Genomic DNA, 26,584 nt, shown 5'->3' on the forward strand with positions numbered 1-26,584 from the left:
GATGGGGGCCTTTGAGTGACTTCCAGGGTTGCTCATCCTAGGTATGAATGCCATTTTGGGCCAGAAAATGTTTGTTGTGGGAGGCTGTCCTGGGCATTTTAGGATGTATGGCAGCCTCCCTGGCTTTATTCACTAGCTCCTCTCTCACCCAATGCACTAGCTAAAACCGTTTCCAGGCACTCCTAAGTGTAATCTCCCCTGTGTTGAGGACCACTAAGTTAGACATCAGACTAAAAGAGTGCAGATAGATAAACTCAAAAGTGGCGCTGCTTTATGTTAGACTAACTTGCAGTCTGGGAATTGGCTACAACTTTGGCACTGTGCCCAGGTTCTAGATTTAGTTGCTAGAGATTGACCACTGACTTAACTACATGTATTCAAATGTAAGCTATTTAAACTTGAGTGTGATGATAATACTATGATTTCCTTCAATCATTGGTTTTGGATGGAGCCTAGAAGAGCAAGGAGGTGTAGTTAACAAAGTGATGTAATAAAATGAAACAGTCTGCACATGGTAACATCTGGATAGCATTCATAGGCTAGCAGTTCATTGTGTTTCCCACTCATATGTTGTTCCTGATGAATTATTTTTAAAGTACGACTAAATTATTCATTATACAAGATCACCATTATTTATGCAACTGAGGTTTACCACTAACATTTCAATATGGATTTTTTTTAACTATGGGACTTCCATACAGCTTCTAAGAAATAGAAATATATGCCTAGAATTAAGTAATTCATATGGGACACACCATAATGGTAGAGGAATAATACAGTGGTTGAACATTTAAATCTTAAGGGAATCATTAATAACAACAAATCTGATAAAACATTATTTACAATAATTACATATGCAGTCAAATTTTATGTACACATCTCATTTTTAATATCTCAAAACTATCAAACCGATTAAGCTGCCAGACCTAAACAAATTTCTCCCATAGGTTATCTGCCTCATATAGTTCATTTAAATAAAAATTAGGTAATACTATATAACAATAATAGTATAAAAGCATAAAATTTTGTGTGAATTAAATTTTATTTTCACAGCATCTGAAAAATAAAAACAATAACGAAAACCTTGAGGTAGTTAATCTGTCTTTATTTTTCTTAGGTGTCTCTGCCTCTTCACTCTGTTGATGAAAGTATATTCCCTGTAGCCTGTACTCTGATGCCTTGTCCAATGTCAGTTTAAATGACTCAAGTAATAACTTCAAGCACAGTACAATTCTTCCTTTGGGAAGCTATTCCATTGACTAATATTAAGTGGGATACTATTGGTATGTTAATTAGCTGCTTCACTCAGCACAGACTATTTATGTACAATGTACCCTTCACCCATCAATTGACACATAAGAAAAAGCCAAATATGAAATTTAGGGATTTTTCACATTCCACATCCTGGGTTTTGGTGACTACTTTAAAATCTATGCTTTCCCCCCCCGAGCTACATTTGTTTTAGCACTAAAAGCTAAGCATAACTTTCGCTGTTTTGATGTAGAGTTTGTCAAGTAAAAACAACCAAAAAAAAAAAAAACTTCCCACTAAATACACGCATTAATAATGGGACCAGTGTTCTCTTTGATAGGCTGATGGTACACTAATAAAGATAAATTCATTTATTCGTGTTAATCTATTTTTTCCCTTAGATTTGGAAGACAAAGTAATCAACATAGAAGCTATAGAAGGGATAAGACATTTGGTCAGAAATTGTTAAGAAGGTCATTTTTGAAAGTAATTGTTTCTTCTTCTCAAGCATATTAACATCCAAATCTCAAGATGCAGGAAGTTCTTCACTTTGAGGGTAAGCAGAAAATGTGTTTAATATTTAAAGCTAAACTCAATTCTAATCAACAACCTCAACACATCCTTAGGTCTTCACATAATTCAACTTTTGGGTAGTTTCTACAAAAACCAGAGTAGAAAACCCAGAGTATTAAGGACATAGGTCTTTCTTACACCACTGTAGGAACAAACATTCTTTCATGTTTCTTTGAGCAAGTTTTCTCTTAGCTGGAAAGCAATTCCAAATTATGGTGAGCACTGCTATGAAAATGAATTATAGAACCACTCACACAATCTCAAATTTTTTTGCCTACAAATATGAAATAACTCAGCATATAAAATGCATGTTCAAAAGTATTTTTCTATTAAATTGAAAGCATTATGTTTATTGATATGAAGTCATTCTGCTGTGTTGTAATATGGTTTTTGGGTTTTGTTTTAAAGCACTGAAGAAGGAGTTCACTTTCTCTGGCCCGTGAAAATTACTGTAGAAAAACCAACTAAGGTATATGGCTAAAGGACCTGCTTATCAAATCTCCCTTTTCAATGCCATGCACACGCTCTCAGCTGCCTAAAATTGTTCAGCCAACCACTGCACTAGACTAAAGAAGGCTAAGCTATGTGATACCAATAGCATCTGCTTAATCCAGCCTTGAATTAAGAGAGAAGATATGGAGGATGCTAGACCCACCAGTAATCAGGTTTCTGAAGATGCAAAGAGATGACCCAGCAAATGGACTACCCATTGAGCAGCAGGGGTCTAAATCTGGAATGTGGAGAGAAGATTACAAAAGAGAGAAAGTCACCGGGGGATCTCATGCCCAGTGGGTTTTTGCACATGATGGCTCTTTTAAAATTTACCTCTGTGGCTTTCTGCCATGGCTGGTACCTGTAATCTCAGCACTTTGGGAGGCTGAGGTGGGTGGATCACTTTAGTCCAGGAGTTTGAGACTAGTCTGGGCAACATGGTGAAACCCCATCTCTACAAAAAATAAAAAATAAAAAAATTAGCCAGGCATGGTGGTGTGGCACATGTCTATAGTCCCAGCTATTCGGGAGGCTGAGGTGGAGGGATCATTTGAGCCCAGGAGGTCAAGGCTGCAGTGAGCCATGATCCTCCTACTACATTCAAGCCTGCACAACAGAGTGAGACCGTCTAAGAAAAAAAAAAAAAAAAGTTACCTCCATAGCTCGTTTCAGATTAAACACCTGAAGACAATTGACCAATCAGTCTCACATCTCAGTTCCAACAACTTTAAGTTTGACTTTGACTAAGATAAATTTAAGTAGCCTTTTCTATTAGAGAAACAGCACAACACAAATGCAGTTTCTGAAAGAAAGGCCAGAGATATGTCAGTCCACTTCATTATGAACCAAGCCTGGGAAGGAAAATGATGTGTGAGCTAACAAACTCACAAATAATTACACTAGACATTTTTATGCTGCCACTAGACCTTTTGTAAGGCTATATAAACTGATCTTAATTTTGTTATACTGACCCCTAAAGGCACTTCCCATTGTAAAATAGTCTATTAAGAATTGGTCTATATTTGGGAAAGCAATAATATTAAGTTCATTATGGCTTTTTGCAGTCCAGGCACTAATTTAGCTTGTGTAATCCTCTTAAGATTTTAATGGGTAAAAGCTATTTTAAGAATTTTTGCAAGCAAACTATATAGGTATGCTTAGAAAGGTACTTGTCTTCCAGGCCCTTTAAAATATATATAAGATAATTATGTTAAATTGATTCATGTTAAAAATGTAACACACCCAGTCAAAAAGCCATAATAAGACAGACTTCTGAATAAGGTAGTATTATTACCCAATCTCAGCTAAAGAAACTCCATTTTAAGAGCCACACATGGCCTATCTGTTGCAAGTATGTAACAATATATTATTATTATTAAACCAAGTTACTTTCATTGTGGAAAATATAAGTAAAAACAGATAAAACAAAATGAACAATTAAAATCTTATTCTCCTTATAATGGAATCCTGCTGAATGAGTATTTTTGAGCACACTTTTAAAAAATAACAATAGATCCTGTCAATAAGTACAATAAATAATAATTTAAAAGCAGCATAGTGTTCTGCTGCATTGTCATAGTTTGCTTAACCCATCTGCTGTTTTTGAACATTTCTATAATGTCTCTCCTGCTTTTCTTTTTTTTTTTTTCTTTTTTTTTTTTTTTTTTTTGCTATTATGATGTTTCAATGAACATTCTTGCTTCTTTTCACAGAAAGCCATTTTAGTGTGGTGGCATATTAAGAGTATAGGCTCTAGTAACAAACTGCTTGCAAGTCGCAAGCTTCAGGAGCCCCTTAAATTATACATATAATTAAATTTTTCTGATTTAAAAGTGGAAACATACCTTATTTTAAAAAAAATGTGCATTCACTACTAAAAGATGATTTTTCCCCACGTGGTTATTGTTAATGTTCTTAAGCAAATTGCCAAGCTTAAATCCTAGGCTTATGTCTTATTGAACTCATCTTGTTTCTTACTGATTTATTTTACCTCTTAATAGATCAAGGAATATATAAAGAACACATTGAAGGGCAAAGATTTTTTTTCCTTCTTTGTACTTTGCTATATATCCCTAGTACCAACAGAAACAGTGTTTGGCATTTATCCAGTGTTTACTGAAAACCCCAAAACCTTTATTAAATGAATTAATACATCTGAAAACAAAATTCTATAAACTGAATAACAACAAAAATATCTTTTGGATGGTTCTGATACATGAATATTCATGTACTTTATGATATTATCAATTGCATTTCCTGCCCCATTTCTATTCCAGTTGTACTCATTATCAGTCAATAGGCTACAAGTTTTAGGTTTCCTGGGTACAATTGAGGTGGTTTATTGTTGCTGGTGTTATGTTCACCGAGGTTGACTAATGTGGTAAAGGAAAGTAAATCTTAGAAAGTAACTAAATCTTAACTAAATCACAGATAAAGGGGACACAAACATCTGTCATTTTTAAATTTAAAACCAACTAAATGCAGAAAGCACACTAGGCTAGGTTTTGTTTAGGAAAGGGCCTAAGTAATGAATTTATAAATCAACATTTCCTTCTTTAAGTGACTAAAAACCTGAGTAGGGATAATAAAATGTGTCCACTTATTCAAAGGAAAGATTTATGAAGAAATTTGCAGTCAATATAGAATTTGTAGTATATTGCAGTCAATATACTACAAATATTTTAGCATATATTGAGGCCAGGTGTGGTGGCTCACGCCTATAATGCCAGCACTTTGGGAGGCCGAGACGGGTGCATCATCTGAGGCCAGGAGTTCGAGACTAGCCTGCCTGGCCAACATGGTGAAATCCTGTCTCTACTAAAAATACAAAAAAATTAGTGGGGTGTGGTGATGTGTGCCTATAATCCCAGCTACTCCGGAGGCTGAGGCAGGAGAATCGCTTGAACCTGGGAGTCGGAGGTTGCAGTGAGCCAAGATCATGCCATTGCACTCCAGCCTGGGCAAAAAAAGTGAAACTCCATTTCAAAGAAAGAAAGAAAGAAAGAAAAGAAAGAAAGAAAAGAAAGGAAGGAAGGAAGGAAGGAAGGAAGGAAGGAAGGAAGGAAGGAAGGAAGGAAAGGAAGGACGGAAGGAAGGAAGGAAGGAAGGAAGGAAGGAAGGAAGGAAGGAAGGAAGGAAGGAAGGAAGGAAAGAAAGAAAGAATAACAATAATAACAATATATTATATTATTCAGAGTTTTGGTAACCCAGGCAAAGGAAAAGCCTCGAAGACAAACAGGGAGTCAATTCAGAGAACATCAGCCATAGAAAGCTGGGAGCCCAGAGGCCAGGACTCTCCAGTGAGAACTGAAAGCACAGAGGTCAGGTTCATGAAGCTGAGTCCACAATAGAGATACGACTCCCTGCTGCTGCCAGAGATGCCACAGGAAGGAGAAAGATGGGGAGAGAAACCCTACATTCTCCCCTCAGCTCACCTTCCAATCTTCCACTGAAGTCTCCCATTGGCTTGACTTCGAAATCAGAGGTCAAGGGAATCTGACAAATATTTCCAGAAATACAGAGAAAAGCAGAAAGCGGGTAGGAAAGAATCTTAGAGTAAACTCACAGTTGATGGACGCAGACCCTTAATCGTTAGTAAGCAGAGCCCACAGGCGATCTGGAAAAGAGACTTTTTGGAGCATTAGCAGATAAGAGATTCCCATCCAGTATAAAGGTGGGAGAAAAGCTATCCAGAAGGGGTAAGGAGGTACAAAGGTGGAAACAAGCAAGTCAAAGGTAGGGACTGACAAGTAGGTTAACATCCTATGAGTAGAAATGCTGTGAAACAGAGAATGGAAGAGAAGTTTAATGAGAACCAGTGGCAAAGTGACGATGAAGATGATTCAGTTACCAAGTCTTTTAGCCAATTTATTCTCATGTGTACTTACTGCCTACTATCAGATAACTATTAGTTCAGAAAACAGAGGAAAAAATTGTTCCGATGTTTAATTCTTTAACCATAAGTAACCTGAAAATTGATAGCCTTTAGATTTATCAGTTCCTCAGCACATATCATAGACTACATTATACTAATATAATAAACATGAGTCTCCAAATGTAGAATATTTAAACCTTCAAAATAGAAGTCAGAAATCCTTATTATAAAAATCTTTCATGTTAAGTGAGGCAACTAGGGGGCCATGTAAATAACGTTGGTGAGTTTGATTCACTTGGAGATGTTTTAGCAAAGCAAGACTTTGATAGCACCATGTAGGGCTGCTCTGTCCAGAGACATTAGCTAAACACTAGTCACCTGCAGCCTTATCTTTGCTGGGTCTCAAAACCAGTGAGAATATAGTCTGACTAGTACGAATTTATCTCTACTAGTTGAAGGACTGGAAAAAATAGTTTACTGTCCTGAGTCTGGTGAACCTGAGCTTGAAGCTGGATTCTGTGATCTGGGAATGGTGGTCAAATCTTTCTGACCATGATCAAGAGCACCTAATATGATAGGCTTGCCCTGATTCCTGGTTATCATTCCAATTTTTCACTTGTGTGCTGACAAGAATACATTAATATAAAATGTAAGACTCTCTTCTTCTGGCCTTATGTCCTATTTCTTTGCCATTCAAAATTTATGCTTGAATACTGCCATACTCATTGAACTGCGTATAGTCTGCCTTTGTGCTTTTATCTCATTGTTCCACTTGCTCCAATTCTTTCGTGCCTCACAAGCATCTACGAATCATTCTTTGTTCCAATTATATACTATTTTGTTTCCCTGAATGCATGATTTAAATTCACTCCTCTGTCCCACAATAGTAAATTCTGTTAGTCTTTGTCATCTATATTAGAACTCACCTCCTATAGTATCATAATTGGTTCATTGTCTATCCTTTTCTGTCTTTAGAGTCCCCCAGGGGCTTGGACTATACCACATTGCCTTTACATCTTACAGTCGAGAGCTACGTGTTAAAATCTCAATAAATGTTTGTTGGACTGGACTGAGTCTGGTCTTGATTTCTAGCTCTACCAGTAAAAATGTAGGAATGCTTATTTGACTGCACGTCAGGCATCAAATTATAACACTGTCTCAAGACTCTTCCTGCGCTTAAGGTCAGACCCAGGTTATGGAGACCTACCTAAATCATACCTGAGTTCTCCCCATGCCTTTGGGTTGGTGCCAGAACAATTGTAGATTTTGCTATTAAAAAAAAAAAAAATTGACAAAAACCGCAATAACTTTTGCACCAACCTGTCAATTGAGAAAATTGATGAGAAAAGTCTCAATCATTTTGGGAAGTTTATTTGCCAAGTTAAGGATGCTTGCCCATGACACAGCCTCAGGAAGTCCTGATGACATGTGCGCAAGGTGGTTCGGTCACAATTTGGTTTTATATATTTTAGGGAGATATGAGATGTCAATCAATATATGTAAGAGGTATGTTGTTTCCTTCCAAAAAGGCAGGGACAACTCGAAGCAGGAAGGGGGTTTCCAGGTCACAGGTAGGTGAAAGAAAAATGGTTTCCTGCTTTTGAGTTTCCAGTAAGCCTTTCCAAAGGAGGCAATCAGAATATGCATCTATCTCAGTGAGCAGAGGGATGACTTTGAACAGAATGGGAGGCAGATTTGCCCTGAGCAGTTCCCAGCTAGAATTTTCCCTCTCATTTAGTGATTTTGGGTTTCAAGATATTTTCCTTTCAAAAACCTAATAGAATAATTAAATCAAATCAATTGACATATTTATTACCTCAAAAACATATTCTCTGGTATTTGAAATTTACTCTCTTATTTTGAAATATACAATATACGATTATTAACTACAGTCACCATACTGTGTGATAGATCAAAAAAAAAAAAACCCTCATTCTCCTAACTAAGGTGTTGTTCCCTTTGCCAATCATGTCCCCATACCCTCTATCCCCCAACCTCTGTAACCACCATTCTACTCTCTGCTTTTATAATTTCAATTGTTTCAGATTCAATTCATGAATGAGAACAGGTAGTATTTGTCTTTCCATGCCTTGCTATTTCATTCAGAGTAATGCCCTCCAGGTTCATCCAAATTTTACAAATGACAGGAGTTCCTCCTTTTTATGGCTGAATAGTATTCTACTGTGTATATGTGCCACATTTCCTTTATCCATTCATCTGTTGATGGACACTTTTGTGGATTTTATAAGTTGGCTATTTTGAATAGTGCTGCAATGAACCTGGGAGTGCTTATAATAACCCAAATTACTGAAATACAAATGAAATGCATGACTTGATTATCATAAATACATACAGCCTCAGAGTTTGCAGGAATATTGAAGATGAACTAGATCAACAAGATGTCTGCCTCAAAACTGAATGCGCAAAAATGAAGCAGTAATTCTGTGGATGTTGGGTCTCTGGTTATGATGATAGATGATCTTTATTCAATTATTACTATGAGAAGTTCCTGTTCAAAGTGATTACATGTATCAATTCATGTAATCTTCTAACAATTCTATAAGATAGAGATTAGTATTATCTCCATTTTACAGAAATGGAGCACTAAAGAGATTAGGTAAACACACAAGGATACAGAGCTAGTAAATGCTTACCTATCATTCATGTAAATAGCCTGGTTCTAGAACCAGAGGTCCTAGTGACGAGGCTATGAGGCATTCCACTAAGTTCCAGTATATGGCGTACTTCTTTCAATAACTCTTTGATAGGAGCTTACCCACTCAACACATGTTTGTTGTATGTTATCTGTATATCAGGCCCTATATAGGTTCTGGGACTTTAACCTAAAATGGAATATACTCTGTCCTCTCAAAGAGCCCATGGTGTGGTAGGAAAAAGTTCAGGTAAATTAAAGCATACTAAATGGTGCTCAATAAATGCTTGATGAATAATAATTGCCATGATAGTGGTAATATGGAAAGATATATGGGAGTAAAGAAAGGATGTCTCAGTAAGACTTGAGGCAGTTGGTTATCAGGAAAGACTTCCTGGAAATTAGCTAGATGAACATAATAACTGAAGGTGTATTCTATGAGAAGGTAATAATAAGAAAGATAGTCTAGAAGTATGAGACAACCTCAAACATTGCAGGATAAAGGCAGTGATATGGTTTGCCCTCACCCAAAATCTCATCTTGAATTGCAATCCTCATAATCCCCACGTGTCAAGTGCCAGACCAAGGGTGGAGGTAATTGGATCAGGGGGACAGTTTCCCCTATTCTGTTCTCCCGATAGTCAGTGAGTCTCACCAGATCTGATGGTCTTACAAGCATCTGGCATTTCCCCTGCTTGTACTCACTCTGTTCTGCTGCCCTATGAAGAAGGTACAGGCTTCTCCTTTGCCTTCTGCCATGACTGTAAGTTTCCTGAGGCCTCCCCAGCCCTGGGGAACTGTGAGTCAACTAAACCTCTTTCCTTTATAAATTACTCAGTCTCAGGTATCTCTTCATAGCAGTGTAAGAACGCACCAAAACAGGTATCCTATAAGGAAGTAATAAAAACAAGTGAAATGGGGTCTGAGATAAGCTTGGAAAAAAGCCTGGAGTCTCAGTGTGAAGGGCTGTGGATGTTAAGCTATGAACTGTGAACTATAGCATGACAGCCTTGAGACCCATTTAAGGTTTGAAAGTCAGCTAGTGACATGATCAAAATGGCATTTTAGAAAGGTCACTCTGACAACTCTGAGGAGGGTAGATTAAAGGGTCCAGATTGTATAGAACAAGAGGCTACTGCAACAAAGTAGAAGAAAAACAGACAGGACTGTGAAAAAGGAAAGAAGAGAAGATGTGCTTGGAGGCATTAGGCAGGTTTACTCAGTCAGACTGTGCTAAGATAATACATTACGCATTTTCATAATATTGCATCTACATTCTTGTATAATTTCCTCCCTATGAATCTTTCCTCTTTAGTAGTACATAACATGTTTTTAAATGTTTTTGAAGAAGTGAAAGAACACTTTGGTGACTGAGTAGATGTTGGGGGGAGGGAAAAAGAAGGAAATACAAAATGGCTCTCAACATTTCTGCCAAGGACAACATGGTGCCATACCCTGAGATGGGCAGTAAAGGAAGAGAAGAAGGTTTCACTGGAAGGAAGATGGATGAATGATGATGGCTAAAGGATAGTTCGAATATTGTTTGTTTGTCCACACCAAGGCTCGTGTTTAAATTTGACCCCCAGTGTGGTGGTGGTGTTGGGAGGTGGGGACTGTGGGAAGTGTTTGGGCTATGGGGGTGAATTCGTCATGTAAGGCTTGGAGCTCTTCTTGCTTGCTTGAGACTAGATTAGTTGTTGTAGGAATGGATTTTATGTTATTAAAAAAGCCAGGATATCCCTCAAGTTTCCCTTCCTTCACATTTGCTTATTTCCCCTTTGCCCTTCTTTGGCATGTTTTGACACTGCATGAAAGCCCTCACCAAAAGCCTAGCAGATGCCACTGCCATGCTTCTTGTACAGCCTGCAGAACCATCAGCTAAATAAACCTATTTTCTTTATAAATTACCCAACCTCAGATATTCCTTCCTTGCAACACAAAATGGACTAGGAGAGATGAAGTTGAGATAGTTGCATGAGATTTTGATGTGTAGAGTTATCTACAAGTCATTTGATATAAAACAAAAGTGTTCAGAATATTTCTGGCCTAAAAATCGAGAGTCATCAGTGCATGTGTGATAGTTGAGGCTTTGAGTTTAGAAAATATCCTTTAGGGAGTGTGTGTGTGTGTGTGTGTGTGTGTGTGTGTGTAAATAGAGAGCATATATAGGAAGATAATTTAATTGATAATGTAAAGTACAATATTGTGGAAAAACAAGCACACAGGAAGAAGATACTACAGAAAAATCAGAGAGAAAGGAGGAATTCTAGGAGAGAAGGGTCAGGAGAGAGGGGTCACAGAAGCCAGGAAAAACTAGGGTTTCAGGAGAGGATGAATATTCAACAGTTACAACTGCCTTAGAGATGAAGCAAGATAAGAATAACAAAAGTGTCATTGGGTCTGGTAATATTGAGGGCAATGAAGTTATTAGTGAAGGTAGATTCAGTGAAGTGTTGGAATCAGAAGTCAGAATGGAGTTGGGGGAAGAATAAATAGGATGTAAGGAAATAGAAACAATAACTGTGAAGTCTTCTTTCAAGAAGTTTTAAGACTTTTACCTAAAAAGGAAGCAATAAATGGTAGCTAGAGGAGGGTGTGTATTCAAGAATGACACTGTTTTAAGATGAGAAACGTCTGAGCTCTAATGTCTGAATTGTTCCAGGATAAGGTAAAATAAACAAGAGAATAGTTTTAAAAATCAAATAGAGTAATAGCAACTAAGTCACTGAAAAGATGGGCCATGGAGTCTAACTATATAGAGAAAAAGGTAAAGGCCAGATTGGAGATAGAAATTGTTCAGAAGGAGCATAAAGGGAAGAGGGTATAAGGAATAAGAGAAAAGCATAGCAGATTTGAATCAGACACTGAGATGTTTATGTTTAAATTTCTATAGTGAATCTGAGTAAGGAACTAAAGAAGAGTGATGTATTAACCAAACATATTTTTGGTACATGTCAGCTCAATGATAGGTGTGAGAAATACCTAGAGTGTAATCTTGGAAATACACTTCTGAAGTGCAGCAGAGGTGAAAGAAGCTGAGACTAAGAAGAGCAAGGAACTGAAGGGCTACCAGTTGGACTACTCTCCAAAGTATTTATTGAAATCACTCTGGCAAACTGTGAAATAGTTTTTATAGCTGAATAGTGTATGAAAATGTGGAGGAGATTCCCAAAAGGCAGCGACAAGGATGGATAGACAGCTGTATAGCTGGATGACAGCACTCTCAAAGAATTGCTTTCTGGAAAGGTAAAGAGTATGTGTTTGGAAATGGCCCTGGAGATTAAGAAGGTGAACCTGAGTCTTGGCCCTGTGGTACAAGGGTTTGGGAGAATGGGCCACTGACATCAGTGAGTAAAACACGTGACAAACTTGCTTCAAGATAATGTCAGATTTTTAAAAAGATCAGAAGGCAAATAGGACACTAAGTGAAGAGGAGGATGCTATAGGGTAATTTGTTAATATGGGTCATGATTTCTGGAGAACACAGGGGAAAGTGTTGGCCAAAGAGTAGTAGTGGGAGGACAATTAGGAGAGTGATAGAAACACCAAAATTGTGGAGATGAGAGGATAATAGAGCGTACTTAAAACAAGTGACTAAAGGGCCTCCCATTTGGGGCTGAGGTGCAACTTGACAAAGGGTGTGAAGAATGGTGATATTATTGACCTCATGTGGTGCTTAGCCACAAGTCTCCTAACAAGATGTTTCTAGTCAAAGACTCAAAATGTAACCAAGGCCAAGTATAGTATGCTTTTTGTGTTCTAGCCAAAAATCTGATATTTTTTCCTAAGGCAATCAATCCATTTACCCTTAGGCAATTCTGATTGCTAGAAAGAAGTTTCCATTGATTTAAGACGCCTCTCTTTATGCATTTCATTCACCCATCAAGTGTCATCTGTTGGGGTAACATAAAACACAGACTTTGAAGATGGGTATCATGTGCATTCAGAGTTCTTTTTTCTTCAGACTGAATGTGCCCAACACTTTTTTGTTGCTACTTGTCATGCATTTCATCATCCTACTCATTTTTCAAATGTTTCAATTCACTTTAGTTTATAGTACATTCTTAATATAGTGGCTAGAAATGAATCAGAAGCCAGAACGGAGTTGGGGGAAGAATAAATAGGATGTAAGGAAGTAGCAACAGTAACTGTTGAAGTCTTCTTTCGAGAAGTTTTAAGACTTTTACCTAAAAAGAAAGCAATAAGTGGTTGCTAGAGGAGGGTGTGTATTCAAGAATGACATTGTTTTAAGATGAGAAGGGTTTGAGCTCTAATATCTGAATTGTTCCAGGATAAGGTAAAATAAACAAGAGAATAATTTAAAAATCAAATAGAATAATAGCAACTAAGTCACCAAAACAATGGGCCATGGAATCTAAACTACATAGAGAAGAAGGTAAAGGTCAGATTGGAGATAGAAATTGTTCAGAAGGAGCATAAAGGGAAGAGGGTATAAGGAATAAGAGAAAAGCATAGCAGATTTGAATCAGACACTGAGATGTTAGACACTAAAGCATGTTCTAACAAGCACACTCTAGAATGAAATTATAAGGGAATGAAACCAACACTTACTGAACACCCACTATGTTCCTGTCCCAACGTGAGTCATGTACGTGCATAACCTCACTCAAGGCTCAGTGTTGAAAGCACAAGTTCTTATGTCTGAGATCATGGGTTGGAGCCCATGTTCTGTCACACAGCTAATATAAAAAGGTAATTTACCTTCCTGAGACTCATTGCTTTCCTCTGCAAAATGGGAATAATAACGTTATTTATTTAGCAGGATTACTATGAAAGTTAAATGAAATAAGGCATACTTCCTGCCATGTATTGCCTGGCACATGGTAAACACACAATAAGTGAGAGTTATCATTATCTACAATTTTCTAGATGAGAAACCTGGCAGTGAGTTAAGGTCAGACAATCAAGTTTGAAATCCAGATGATTAAATTCCAAAGCCCATTACATCATCTTGTCCCACATTTTAAGTTTCAACACATGCCTTTCTGATACTGCAACCCAAGATGATTGTTTGTAGATTAGTGATGAGTGAATTGTTCACCACGATTCCTATGATTTTCACATATGCTACTACTGTTAAGCATAGTTTCCTCAGCTTAAACTTATGAAAATTTGTTTTTGAATCTCATTGAAGCCATTGTATTATCTAGGCTCAATGTTACGAACAACAGTGATAAAAATTTAAAAAGTGAAGAATGCAAAACATATTATAAAATAATTAGCAACATATAGAAATAAAATGGAGTTGTTTAGAAAAAGTAAGAAAACAAGATGAATATAGGTCAATACTTATTTATTTTAAAGATATTAATACCATTGAGAGAAATGAAGAAATTTGGAAAAAAATGTTGGCTTGGGGGGCAAAATTGTATTTTACTGGGAGATTTATTGACAAAATAGTTGGATTGACTCTTCACAAATTATCATTTTTTTTCCCCTGGATAAGATCCCAGATGAAGGAAGCACATAATTGAAGCCTCAATTTTTTTAAGAAGTAACAATGGTTACGACTAACTTGATATAAAAAGACCAAAGAATTTTATAATTCAACAGAAAACTAGTCAGAATTACAATAATAACATGGATCTGAGGCCAAAGTGAAAATGATACTTTGGTCTAACTGTCCTGTCATTTTGTGTGAGTTTGAGAAAATGTGCTCTGTGTCTATCAAAAGAGCTGATGCTAATGAAGGAAGTGCCCTAGTGAACTAGTGCTCTCTGCAGCGAACTATCAACATCCTAGGGCATAGTGGCTGACTTAGTGGGTTAACTTAGGATTCATAATAAAATAAAATCTTGCCTGAAAGAGAATTCTGTTTCATTGAAATCTTGGAAAGAAGTTGTGAGAATGAGCAGTATTCTATGACGAATGATAGTCCGGTAATGTAGAAAGTAGTGGTGGACTTTTTCTTCATTGGCCACTGTTACTCCATTAGCAACTTAATTCCTTTGAAATGTAACTTCTTCAAAACACTTAAGGCTTTCATTTTTTATCACTGCTTATTAGAGTCCATCAATCATTGTCAAAAAGTGTCAATCATCGTCAAATGAGGGCATTTTCAGAACTAATGGATAGGAACTTTTTGACCTCATGTTTTTCAAAACCTTAAAATCACATGCAAAAGAATATAACTTAGACTCCATCTTCTGTTACTGGTAACTTTAGATAACCTTAGAGATTTTCAAAGTGTATTTTAAATACATAGTGCTAGATTTGTTTAATGGCTCACACTTTAAGAAATCAGAAACATACATAGCGGAAAATTCTAAAAATGAGAAACGTGAGATCTGGGTTCTAGTCTCTGACTTAACTATCATATGTGACCAAGGGCAATTTCTTCACCCACTCTTAGAGCTCTGTTGTCTATTTTCTATAACAGATAAGTAATATCTTACCTTCCTCGTGAGAGAACTGGGAAAATGATCTCTCGCAGGGTCCTCCCACTTGGGGATTTATTACCATACATCTTTTACCTGTAGTTGAAATGCACAAAAACAAAATATAACCAAAACAAAATAAAGCAAAAGAGACTCAAATTGTTTCTTTAGACATATTTTCTCTAAGACATAAACATCTACCTTGTATATTTTGTCTTAGGATTTAATTTTCTACCAAAGTCCTTTTAGTTTTTAGGCAAGCTAAATGATTAGCTTCAGAAATGGTCCCTAGAATTTCTGGCTGAGGTTAACTGTGACAGTTGTGATTCTGACAACTGCATCTTCATTTGCTGATTTTCCAAAGTCTAGCTGCATAAAGACCCAGGATTGCCAAATTCTGGGGAAAATACCAGTAAATCTGCTTCTACTTCTTTCCTGTCTACTACCACACAGTCCTGGGTTGTAGCTCATTGCCATGTTTCACGAATACTGTGTATATTTTCCTGCAATGTGTACCCCTAAGATTTGAGATTTGCCTGTTAAATTCCACAATAGGTAAGTTAAAACCTACTTGCTGCTTTTTTAAACTATAACTTTATTTTTGACAAAATTCTGTCCTCTCCATGTTTAAATATTGACCTTTCCTATATTCTTAACAATTTCTGTCTACAGAATTGCATTCACTAGGGTGAAGTTTCTCCGTTTTTGTTTTGTTTTGTTTTGTTTTCAATGTTTGAATTAAGAAAACAGCCCTCCTTTCTGCATTAGGGGAAATCCATGGATAACCTAAACATTTTCCTTAGGAAATTCATAAGTGATTGAGGCTCCTGCCAACATGAAAAGTTCACTCACCCAGGAAAACTTAAAACATTTATTTAATTATTTGAGTGGCTTCTATGAGTCAGATACTTAAACAGTACAGCCCTTAAGGTTCCCATTATCAGTAGGCTCATCTTTTTCTTTAATGTCTGGGTCTGTGTTCCCTAATTATCTGTTGCCCTTTCTTCCTTTTTACAAAAAGGAGTGGGAAAGAGTGCCTTTAGGGTTGACCTAGCTCTGACAAAGCAAGTGGAAATAAATGAGCAACGTTTCTAGAAACTACACCAAAAAGGAAGTCACCATTCCCTCTTTTCAAGTTCTCTAAGACACCCAAAAGTACACACAACACGGGACAAATGCCCTATTACCCCAGGGAGAGTTTGACTCTTTCTATACAAAAATCAGTGCAGCAAAGGGGTTGAGAACAGTAAGTTAGTTTTATGAACCAGAGTTTTAAAATGTTGAAATCCTTTGCGAGGTCAAAAGCTACAAATACATCAGTATGTTAAAACTATTATTGATAAAAACTTGGAGGAAAATACAAATAATATCAAAATGGCATAATATTTTGTTCCTACTTATTCCTATTAATGCCTATAATATGTAAAGGTAAAGTAACATTACTTTCTTGCTTTCTAGAAAATTGTTGCATTAAACATATCACACATAAATCTAATTTGGAGCCATAAATTTTCATTATTATAAATGATGCTATTACAGAGATAATTTTATTTGTGTCATCTTGAAAACAATATAGACCATCCAACATTAAATGAAATTTAAGTGTATTTCATGTATGTTATTTGTGACAAAAGAGGTAGTGTATATGCCAAATTCTGCAAAATAAGGACTTTAATGTAACCAGACACTGATTCTCTGGTGACTTCATACATCACTTTCACTACTCTGACTCATAAAGACAATGCAAAATTCATGAAAGCAAGGAAAAATATGATAAAATACGTGGTATTTTTTGTTTGTTTAGTTTTATTCTTAGCATTATTTTGTCACCATTTTTTTAAATATAATACACACAATTACATTTTTTTACTGCACTTCAAAGAATGTTGTAGTTTTTAATTATTTTATTCTTGCATATCCCCTCTGAGAAAAAAGTGAGGTAGGCTGAAGTAAAGCAATTTAACCATAAAAGAAGATAAATTTCTGTATGATATTTTTTGTAGGAGACATAAAGCATATCAATTATATCAGTTAGTGTTCATTTCAGATTCCAGAAACCACAGCAGTTATTTCAAGAGAAAAAATTTGGCATTAAACATTGTTAAGCATGTAATGAAGAAGTGAAAAGGCATAAAGGGTACATAAGTTATCACAGAGGTAGAAACCACAAAAAGCAGCTTCCACTCCCAGGACTGGAGAAACAGGGGAAGAAGGGGGTATTATTGCAACTTGAGTGTTGGAGAAGGGGTCACACAAAGTTGTAAGTCCATCCTTTGAGAAGGATGTGCTACTATGTGGTGTGGGTGGTTCTGATCTAGGAGGAGGGGCCCTACAGGGCTGGGACTCTATCCTATGAAGAAGGGTTATCAGCCAACTGATGATTCAATCTTTAGCATCTTTAGCGGGGTTGGGGAAGTTATTTCTGAAAGTGTTGGATCAAATGCAAAATGGAATTAGTTATTGCTACCAGAGCACACAGTTATTGTCAGGATGAAGAAGTGTTGCTGGGTATTGCTGAGAGGAGCCTAAAGCAAACAGGAGGGAATGACAACCTTCTTTTGCTTTTTTCTCCTTCAAGTTGTCTGTAGCACGTATGATTAACAGTCTAACAGAGAGCCAGTTGGTAAGAGAGAAATATGGTTTTGCAGAGCATAAAGGTGGGTAGGTGGGAAACATAAAAGACAATAGCTCAAAAATCAGCACATAAGGAATCTAACATCTACCGGTATGCACCCTGTGACTGTCTAACAAAACTAATGGAATAGGCTGAGCACGGTGGCTCATGCCTGTAATCCCAGCACTTTGGGAGGCTGAGACAGGCAGATCACTTGAGGTCAGGAGTTCAAGACCAGCCTGGTCAACATGGTGGAAACCCGTCTCTACTAATAACACAAAAATTAGCCAGGTATGGTGGCACGTGCCTGTAGTCCCAGCTACTCAGGAGGCTGAGGCAGGAGAATCGCTTGAACCTGGGAGGCAGAGGTTGTAGTGAGCTGACATCGTGCCACTGCACTCCAGCCTAAATCACAGAGCCAGACTCTGTCTCAAAAACAAAACAAAACAAAACAACAACAAAGAAAAACTAATGGAATAGAGGCTGTGGCTTATTTCCAATTCTTTTTCTCACACTTGAATGTAAATAATATTCAGACATATGCATGTGTGCATGAAAGGGCTGCAATGAACTGCAAAAATTATAGAGTCCTGGACTCAATAAGAGCCATAATAAACGAAAATGGGAAACAACGCAAGATGATAGTTAGTTGAGATATAAATTTAAGGTAAGAAAAGGGTGACAGAATGTGGCAGATCGTAAGACTGTATTATCCAAAATGGAGAGCAATATTTCTGGTTCCAAATTCTCTTCTAAAACTCTGCTAGTCCTCACCAAGAATTACACTCTGTTTCCCCTCCCATTGAAACTGGATTGGCCTGGCCGGGCGCGGTGGCTCAAGCCTGTAATCCCAGCACTTTGGGAGGCCGAGACGGGCGGATCACGAGGTCAGGAGATCGAGACCATCCTGGCTAACACGGTGAAACCCCGTCTCTACTAAAAAATACAAAAAACTAGCCGGGCGCGGTGGCGGGCGCTTGTAGTCCCAGCTACTCGGGAAGGCTGAGGCAGGAGAATGGCGTAAACCCGGGAGGCGGAGCTTGCAGTGAGCTGAGATCCGGCCACTGCACTCCAGCCTGGGCGACAGAGCGAGACTCCGTCTCAAAAAAAAAAAAAAAAAAAAAAAAAAAAAAAGAAACTGGATTGGCCTTTGTGACTGCCATAATGAATAGAATGTGGCATAAGTGACACTGAGTATCTCCAAAGAGTAAGTGTTAAAATAGATGCATCTTCTTTTTGACCATCTCTTTGAGATGTTTGCACTTGAATCTGGGCACTATGTTGTCTGGCTACCTAAGCCATCTAGAAGAGCTAGATTAGGTGGCCTGGCCAACGTACCCCACAAAAATCCCAGATGATTGCCAGTATTAATTTCTAGACGTGGAATTGAGAAAGCTTACAGGTGACTCGAGCTTCTAGTCTTTGAGCCACCTCAGTTGATGTTGAGTGCAGTGGTGATGAGCGATCTCTCTGAAGACTGTAAAATGTGCAGATTAATAAAGCAAAATATATTTACTTTTCAAGCAACTAAGTTTTGGGGTGGTTTGTGATGCAACCACAGTAATTGTAACAGATTTTGGTCCCAGGAGTTGTATGCTGTTATAACAAAACTTAAAACTGGCTTTAGGAGCAGGCAGTAGGTAGAAACTGGAAGAACTTTGAGGAGAGTGTTAGTGAAAATCGAAAGGGCTTTTGTCAATGAAAGTTTGATTGCCCCGGAAGAGACTGTCTATAAGAGTTTGTACAAAAGTGACAAAAATGATATCAGAACCGAGAAATAAGGGGATTATTGTTATGCAGTGACAGAAAGTTTACAACACTATTGCCTGAGGTAATGTGGAAAAAGGAAAACATATCTGGTAAATTGGATGATCTTACTAAGGAGATTTCCCTAGAATACTGAAAGTCCACCTGGCTTCTTTTTGCTGCCTGTAATAAAATGAGAGAAGAGAAATAGAGATGAAAAAGGAATTGTTCAGTTTTCAGGCAAAATTAAAATATGAAGGAGGCTAGCCTTGTTGAGTTAAAAAATAAGACATTCGCCTTTTTTCTTTCTGCCCATGGACGCCGCCGAAGAAGCATCGTTAAAGTCTCTCTTCTCCCTGCCGTCATGTCTAAGTCAGAGTCTCCTAAAGAGCCCGAACAGCTGAGGAAGCTCTTCATTGGAGGGTTGAGCTTTGAAACAACCGATGAGAGCCTGAGGAGCCATTTTGAGCAATGGGGAACGCTCACGGACTGTGTGGTAATGAGAGATCCAAACACCAAGCGTTCCAGGGGCTTTGGGTTTGTCACATATGCCACTGTGGAGGAGGTGGATGCAGCTATGAATGCAAGGCCACACAAGGTGGACGGAAGAGTTGTGGAACCAAAGAGAGCTGTCTCAAGAGAAGATTCTCAAAGACCAGGTGCTCACTTAACTGTGATAAAGATATTTGTTGGTGGCATTAAAGAAGACACCGAAGAACATCACCTAAGAGATTATTTTGAACAGTATGGGAAAATTGAAGTGATTGAAATCATGACTGACCGAGGCAGTGGCAAGAAAAGGGGCTTTGCCTTTGTAACCTTTGACTACCATGACTCCGTGGATAAGACTGTCATTTAGAAATACCATACTGTGAATGGCCACAACTGTGAAGTTAGGAAAGCCCTGTCAAAGCAAGAGATGGCTAGTGCTTCCTCCAGCCAAAGAGGTTGAAGTGGTTCTGGAAACTTTGGTGGTGGTCATGGAGGTGGTTTCGGTGGGAATGACAACTTCGGTCGTGGAGGAAACTTCAGTGGTCGTGGTGGCTTTGGTGGCAGCCGTGGTGGTGGTGGATATGGTGGCAGTGGGGATGGCTATAATGGATTTGGTAATGATGGAAGCAATTTTGGAGGTGGTGGAAGCTACAATGATTTTGGCAGTTACAACAATCAGTCTTCAAATTTTGGACCCATGAAGGGAGGAAATTTTGGAGGCAGAAGCTCTGGCCCCTATGGCGGTGGAGGCCAATACTTTGCAAAACCACGAAACCAAGGTGGCTATGGCGGTTCCAGCAGCAGCAGTAGCTATGGCAGTGGCAGAAGATTTTAATTAGGAAACAAAGCTTAGCAGGAGAGGAGAGCCAGAGAGGTGACAGGGAAGCTACAGGTTACAACAGATTTGTGAACTCAGCCAAGCACAGTGGTGGCAGGGCCTAGCTGCTACAAAGAAGACATGTTTTAGACAAATACTCATGTGTATGGGCAAAAAACTCGAGGACTGTATTTGTGACTAATTGTATAACAGGTTATTTTAGTTTCTGTTCTGTGGAAAGTGTAAAGCATTCCAACAAAGGGTTTTAATGTAGATTTTTTTTGCACCCATGCTGTTGATTGCTAAATGTAATAGTCTGATCGTGACGCTGAATAAATGTCTTTTTTTTTTGAAAAAAAAAAAAAGACATTCTCATACCCAACCACGCGATTCTCAAATTTGGAAATATTTTCAGAACAAAGATAACATCAAGGGTAGGACTATACATTAATTTGTTAAGACCTCAGAAAGAGTTATGGCAACGCCTCAGATAACTTTGTCAGACAAAAGGCCCTCTAGGGATCTTGAAGGTGCACCTCACAGATCCTCCTCCACTAAATAATAATGGAGTTTCTAAAAATCTTCAGGATAACATCCATCAACATCCTTACAGAAAACCCATGAAAGAGAGAAGGGTTTATCTCAATAAGATTTGTGAGTGTGTCTTTTGTCTCATGGAGTAAACTTCAGTAACAATTATAGGAAGGCTACAAAGATTTCTAAAGTCTGGGTACCATGGCTCACACCTGTAATCCCAGCATGTTGGGAGGCTGTGGTGGGAAGATCACTTGAGGCTAGGGGTTCAAGACCAGCCTGGGCACCAAAGTAAGACCCCAACCCTACAAAAAAGAATAAAAACATTAGCTGAGTGTGGTGGTGCACATGTGCAATTCCCATTACTTGGGAGGCTGAGGCAAGAGGATTGTTTGAGCCCAGGAATTTGGGTTGCAGTGATCTAGGATCTCACCACTGCACTCTAGCCTAGAGGACAGAGTCAGAGTGATATGGTTAGTATCTGTGTCCCCGCCCAAATCTCATGCTGAATTGTAATCCCCAGTGTTGGAGGAAGGGCCTGGTGGTAGGTGATTGGATCTTAGGGACAGATTTTTTGTTCTCAAGATAGTAAGTGAGTTCTCATGAGATCTGGTGGTTTAAAAGTGTGTGGCACCTCCCTTGTCTCACTTCTCTTCCTCCTGCTCAGCCATGTAAGATGTGCCTCCTTCCTCTTCTCCTTCCCTCATAATTGTAAGTTTCCTGAGACCTTTCTAGCCATTCTTCCTGTACAGCCTGTGAAGCTGTCGGTCAATTAAACCTCTTTTCTTTATAAATTACCCAGTCTCAGGTAGTTCTTTATAGTAATGTGAGAATGGACCCTGTCTCAAAAAAAAACAGGAAGGCCACAAAGTTTTAAAGAGAGCTTTACAAGTAGCAATACTGCCAGCTTGAACTAAAGAAGACAAACAGAGGCCAGGTGCGGTGGCTCACGCCTGTAATCCCAGCACTTTGGGAGGCTGAGGAAGGCGGATCACAAGGTCAGGAGATCGAGACCATCCTGGCAAACACAGTGAAACACCATTTCTACTAAAAATACAAAAAATTAGCCGGGCGTGGTGGCGGGCGCCTGTAGTCCCAGCTACTCGGGAGACTGAGGCAGGAGAATGGTGTGAACCGGGAGGCGGAGGTTGCAGTGAGCCAAGATCGTGCCACTGTACTCTAGCCTGGGCGACACAGCCAGACTTTGTCTCAAAAAAAAAAAAAAAAAAAAGAAGAAGACGACGACAAACAGAAAATGAAAAGATGTCCTCAGATCTCTATACTGTGTGCGGGAAAGAGATTGAGGAAACTACTTAGTTGCAAAATCTGGCTAGTTTTGATGAAAAATGAAGGATGTCCCAGAAGGTAGAACCAAGAGTCCAAACAGCAGAGTCAAGAGCTGTGAGAGATCATTTCCAGGTAGCAGTCCTGGGCCCTAATCCAGAAACTAATGCTATGTACCCAGCTACATTTTAGAATTTCTGTGGACCAGTAATTGCTGTAGGCCTTCCATTTCCACCTTTTTTTTTTTTTATGGTGTTTATAGTGGTTATCTATTAAGTCTGTCTCACCATCATCTGTTGGGTATTAGGGAGAGGAGGTATCTTACCACTTTACTGCATAGGTCTTCAGGTTGAGAAGATCTGAATTCATAGGCCTGCACTTGAAAAACTGCACTGAGGAGCCTCATCTGTGTCTGGACTGGAGGTAGACAAAGAGATCCTGATTCTTGAGTGTAAGCCTGAGTATGTAGTGTGATCTGAAGGAGTTCTTGGAGGAGGGCAAGAGTGGAGAATGTGGGCAGACTGGACCATTGTATTTTCCAAAAGTACACAGCAGCATTTCTGGTGCCACTAGGCTCTTTCAGAATATTTTCAGTACTCCATCAAGAGATGAATCTATTTTCCTTCCCATTAAAATTGGGCAGGACTTTGTGACTGCCTCTAGAAATAGAATGCAGTGGAAGTAATGCTGAGTGATTTCTGAGATTAGGACATTCAAGTGATTTGGTTCCTACCTGGATCTCTCTCTCAGGATGCTTTCCCTTAAACCCCAGTCATCATGTCATGAAGAAACCCAGACCACATGAAGTATGTTCTGGCTGACAGCTTTAGCAAAATTCCTAACTGACAGCCAACATTCACCTCCAGACGATGAGGGAACAGTCTTTCAGATGACTCCAACCTCCTGCTTTGAACCATCCCAGCTGATGCTGAATCACAACTGAGCTGTTAATACTCATCTCTGCCTAAATTTCAGATAGATGAGAGAAATACAAATCATAACAGATTTAAGCCACTATGTCTTGTAGTGGTTTGTTTCACAGCCATATTGGCGTGATTTGTTTCACAGAGGAAGTGTTACATTGACATGTATTTAGTATTTGCAAAAGTAACTAAACTAGAGAGGAGTGAATAAAAATAAAAGAAGGGAAAAGGTGATAATTCAAAGGAAAAAATGTGAGATCAGAAGCACAATGGAATGATGAACCATAAAAGATCTGGGGCATTTCTTTGTCTGAGAAAGGAGAGAAGGAGGACTGACAATATAAAGATAGTCAAAGAAGAGGAAAATATTCCTAAAAGACACATTTACTTTTCAGATGTAGAGTTTATGGACGCTGAAAACCTTTTACTTTTTAGAAACTACGTTTCAAATCTATTTCATGTACTTTACTCACAATGATAAATATTACTTACCTTTTCAATTTTACAGTGTTCCTGGTCTGCTGCATATTTTAATTCAAATTTTTAATGTTTTTTTTTTTTTTGTAAGGCTAAGTAAGATAAGCATAGTTTTCTTTAAAAGGCAAAAACCTTTGAAGCAGTCCACCCCAAATTAATCATCATGCCCCTTTTCTCATATTTCTTTCCTTAATGGTTTAGAGATGAGCAGTCACATTACCATTATGTATGAATACTACTAAGCATAAATAAGTGGGACAGGTTGCCCTGCAAACAAATTTCATTAAAGTACCTAGATTAACACATTTTAAAGGTCTCTTTAATGAATCTTTGTCCTTGTGCTACAACACAAGCAAGAATAGGGCAAACTAAGTTGTAGAACTTTATATTTCCATCTCTAGCTTCAAACAATTAAGGGAGTTATAAATAAGCTCTACTATCTTTATCCCACTCAAAAATAATGAATGAGCCATCCTCATGAATCACAAGACTATCACATCAACCCATCACAAGCCCAGGATCATGAAAGCAAGACTTTAAACCAGCATTATATTTTGGAATAAATCATGGACTTGGTAACTATTTCAGAATTGTAAATGTTATGATTTTTAGAGTTATAGCATAATTCATATATCAAACCGTGGCATCTATGAACCCCAGCATAGAATTACTAGAGCTTTTCCAATTATTAGAGCAAATCTTTGTGAGTTCAGATTTTTAAAAAATTACTATGATGAGAAAAGTGATCAAACAAAAACATTTGGACATATTAAAAGACGAATATTTGTAATGAAAATTATATAAATAGAAAGGCAATTGTTTAAAAATGTTGGGGCACAATGCAGCAATAATTACATTATTGTTGAAACAAAAGATTGCTTTTAGCTTTCATTGGCAAAAGATAACAAAGGATAAAATAGATAACTCCAAATAGGGCTTTACCAACCAGACAGAGCTTTTTTATTTTTGAGAGGGGGATGTTGATATATACACGCAATTAGAGTGATAAATATTAAGGGGATGTATCTTCTAATCATTTAATATCTACTACACATTAATAAATAATTTCTTCTTATAAACTATAATATAATTTCTATGACATATTGATATTATTAAAAGGTCTATGTTGAAAAGCATTATTGTAGAATACTACAACTAAATTCTAAAATGTGGAATTAAGGGAGGAAATCATCTTTTACTGTGCTTTGAACATGTAGCTATGAGGCTGGTTAAAACGTTTTTATTTCTTTATGCCTGTGACATCAGAGAAAGATTCAGATTATGGGACTTTTCAAAACTATTGCTTTTTTTTTTGAGAATTCACAGATGTTTTCAGTAGGCATCTCAGTGGTTGATTTCCATTCCTTCAAATGACACAAGAAAAAGATTAAGTACATACATATTTGATGTTTTTAAAATAAATCTGACCTTAAACTCAAGTAAATTAATATAGCAAGGTTCCAAATGTTCCAATCTGAATTTAGGACTCATATTATTCTTAGTTACATAATACATTTTAATTAATTGTTTAAATTTGTTTTTTCATTGGTTTTCCTTTTGGTTTCTCATATACAGAACTTCAGGGTGTACAATTCTTTTAGACACAAAAAACTGCTTAGATCCCACAAGATGCCTGGATCCTAATGCAATACAGCGTTTTGCTAGGTTGACTCCTTCCTTGAAAGAAACAAAAATAATTCCCTGTAGAACAAAAGGTTTTTAAAATCCAATGAAATTAATAGAAATTTCAGTAAAGTGTCTCAGAGGAGCCACAGGCAGTGAATTTTCCACACAAAATATAGTGAAACTGGACAACTTATTGATGTGTTCATAAAAAATGTGTTTTGCTTTCCTTCTAAAAAAGTGTAGCAATAGGAATTCAAACACAAAATAGAAAACCAGACCTAAATTTAGTATTTAATATAATTTATAAGAAATCCTATTTAAAGCAGCAGTCTATAACTTTTGCCTATTTCAACCTTTCCTTTCAATTTCTAGCACTTCCAAACTACTTTTTCTTGACGTTCAATTTGTTATTACTTACCGCCTTTACTTTCTTATGTTACCAACCTTTTGTCTCTTTTTCATCAAAGTAAGAACATCATTACTGCTGCTACATAAACAAGTGTGTGTGTCAGCACATACACACACAAACACACCCACCCATAAAAGCCTCAGGACTCCCAAACTGCTTATAATCCATTTTCTTATTATATAATGCTAATTTTAATATCATAATATACTAATATGATCTAACATACCCTCTCAATTCCAAAAAGGCTTGCTGTGTATTTTCTGCAAGAGAGACAGATTCTAACCTAACTGTTAATGTAGAAAGAAGAACTTTGTTACTTGAATTTTACTATTAATAGGAAGACTTAAAAAATGATTAGTGGCCAGATTTCAGATCTGACAGAACAAAATACATATAGCATCATAGCTAAAATTCTGAGGAG

The 26,584-nt window shown here is 37.6% G+C and overlaps 1 pseudogene across 1 annotated transcript; it reads left to right on the forward strand.

Annotated features, from left to right (window-relative positions):
- Positions 1 to 19,839: 19,839 nt before the first annotated feature.
- LOC116270595 lies at positions 19,840 to 21,035 on the forward strand (annotated as a pseudogene). The gene has a single exon (XR_004178741.1). The product of XR_004178741.1 is annotated as a heterogeneous nuclear ribonucleoprotein A1-like (transcript).
- The last annotated feature ends 5,549 nt before the right edge of the window (positions 21,036 to 26,584 follow it).

Source organism: Papio anubis, chromosome 15 (genome assembly GCF_008728515.1).
Source record: "Papio anubis isolate 15944 chromosome 15, Panubis1.0, whole genome shotgun sequence".
NCBI classification, from domain to species: Eukaryota; Metazoa; Chordata; class Mammalia; order Primates; family Cercopithecidae; genus Papio; species Papio anubis.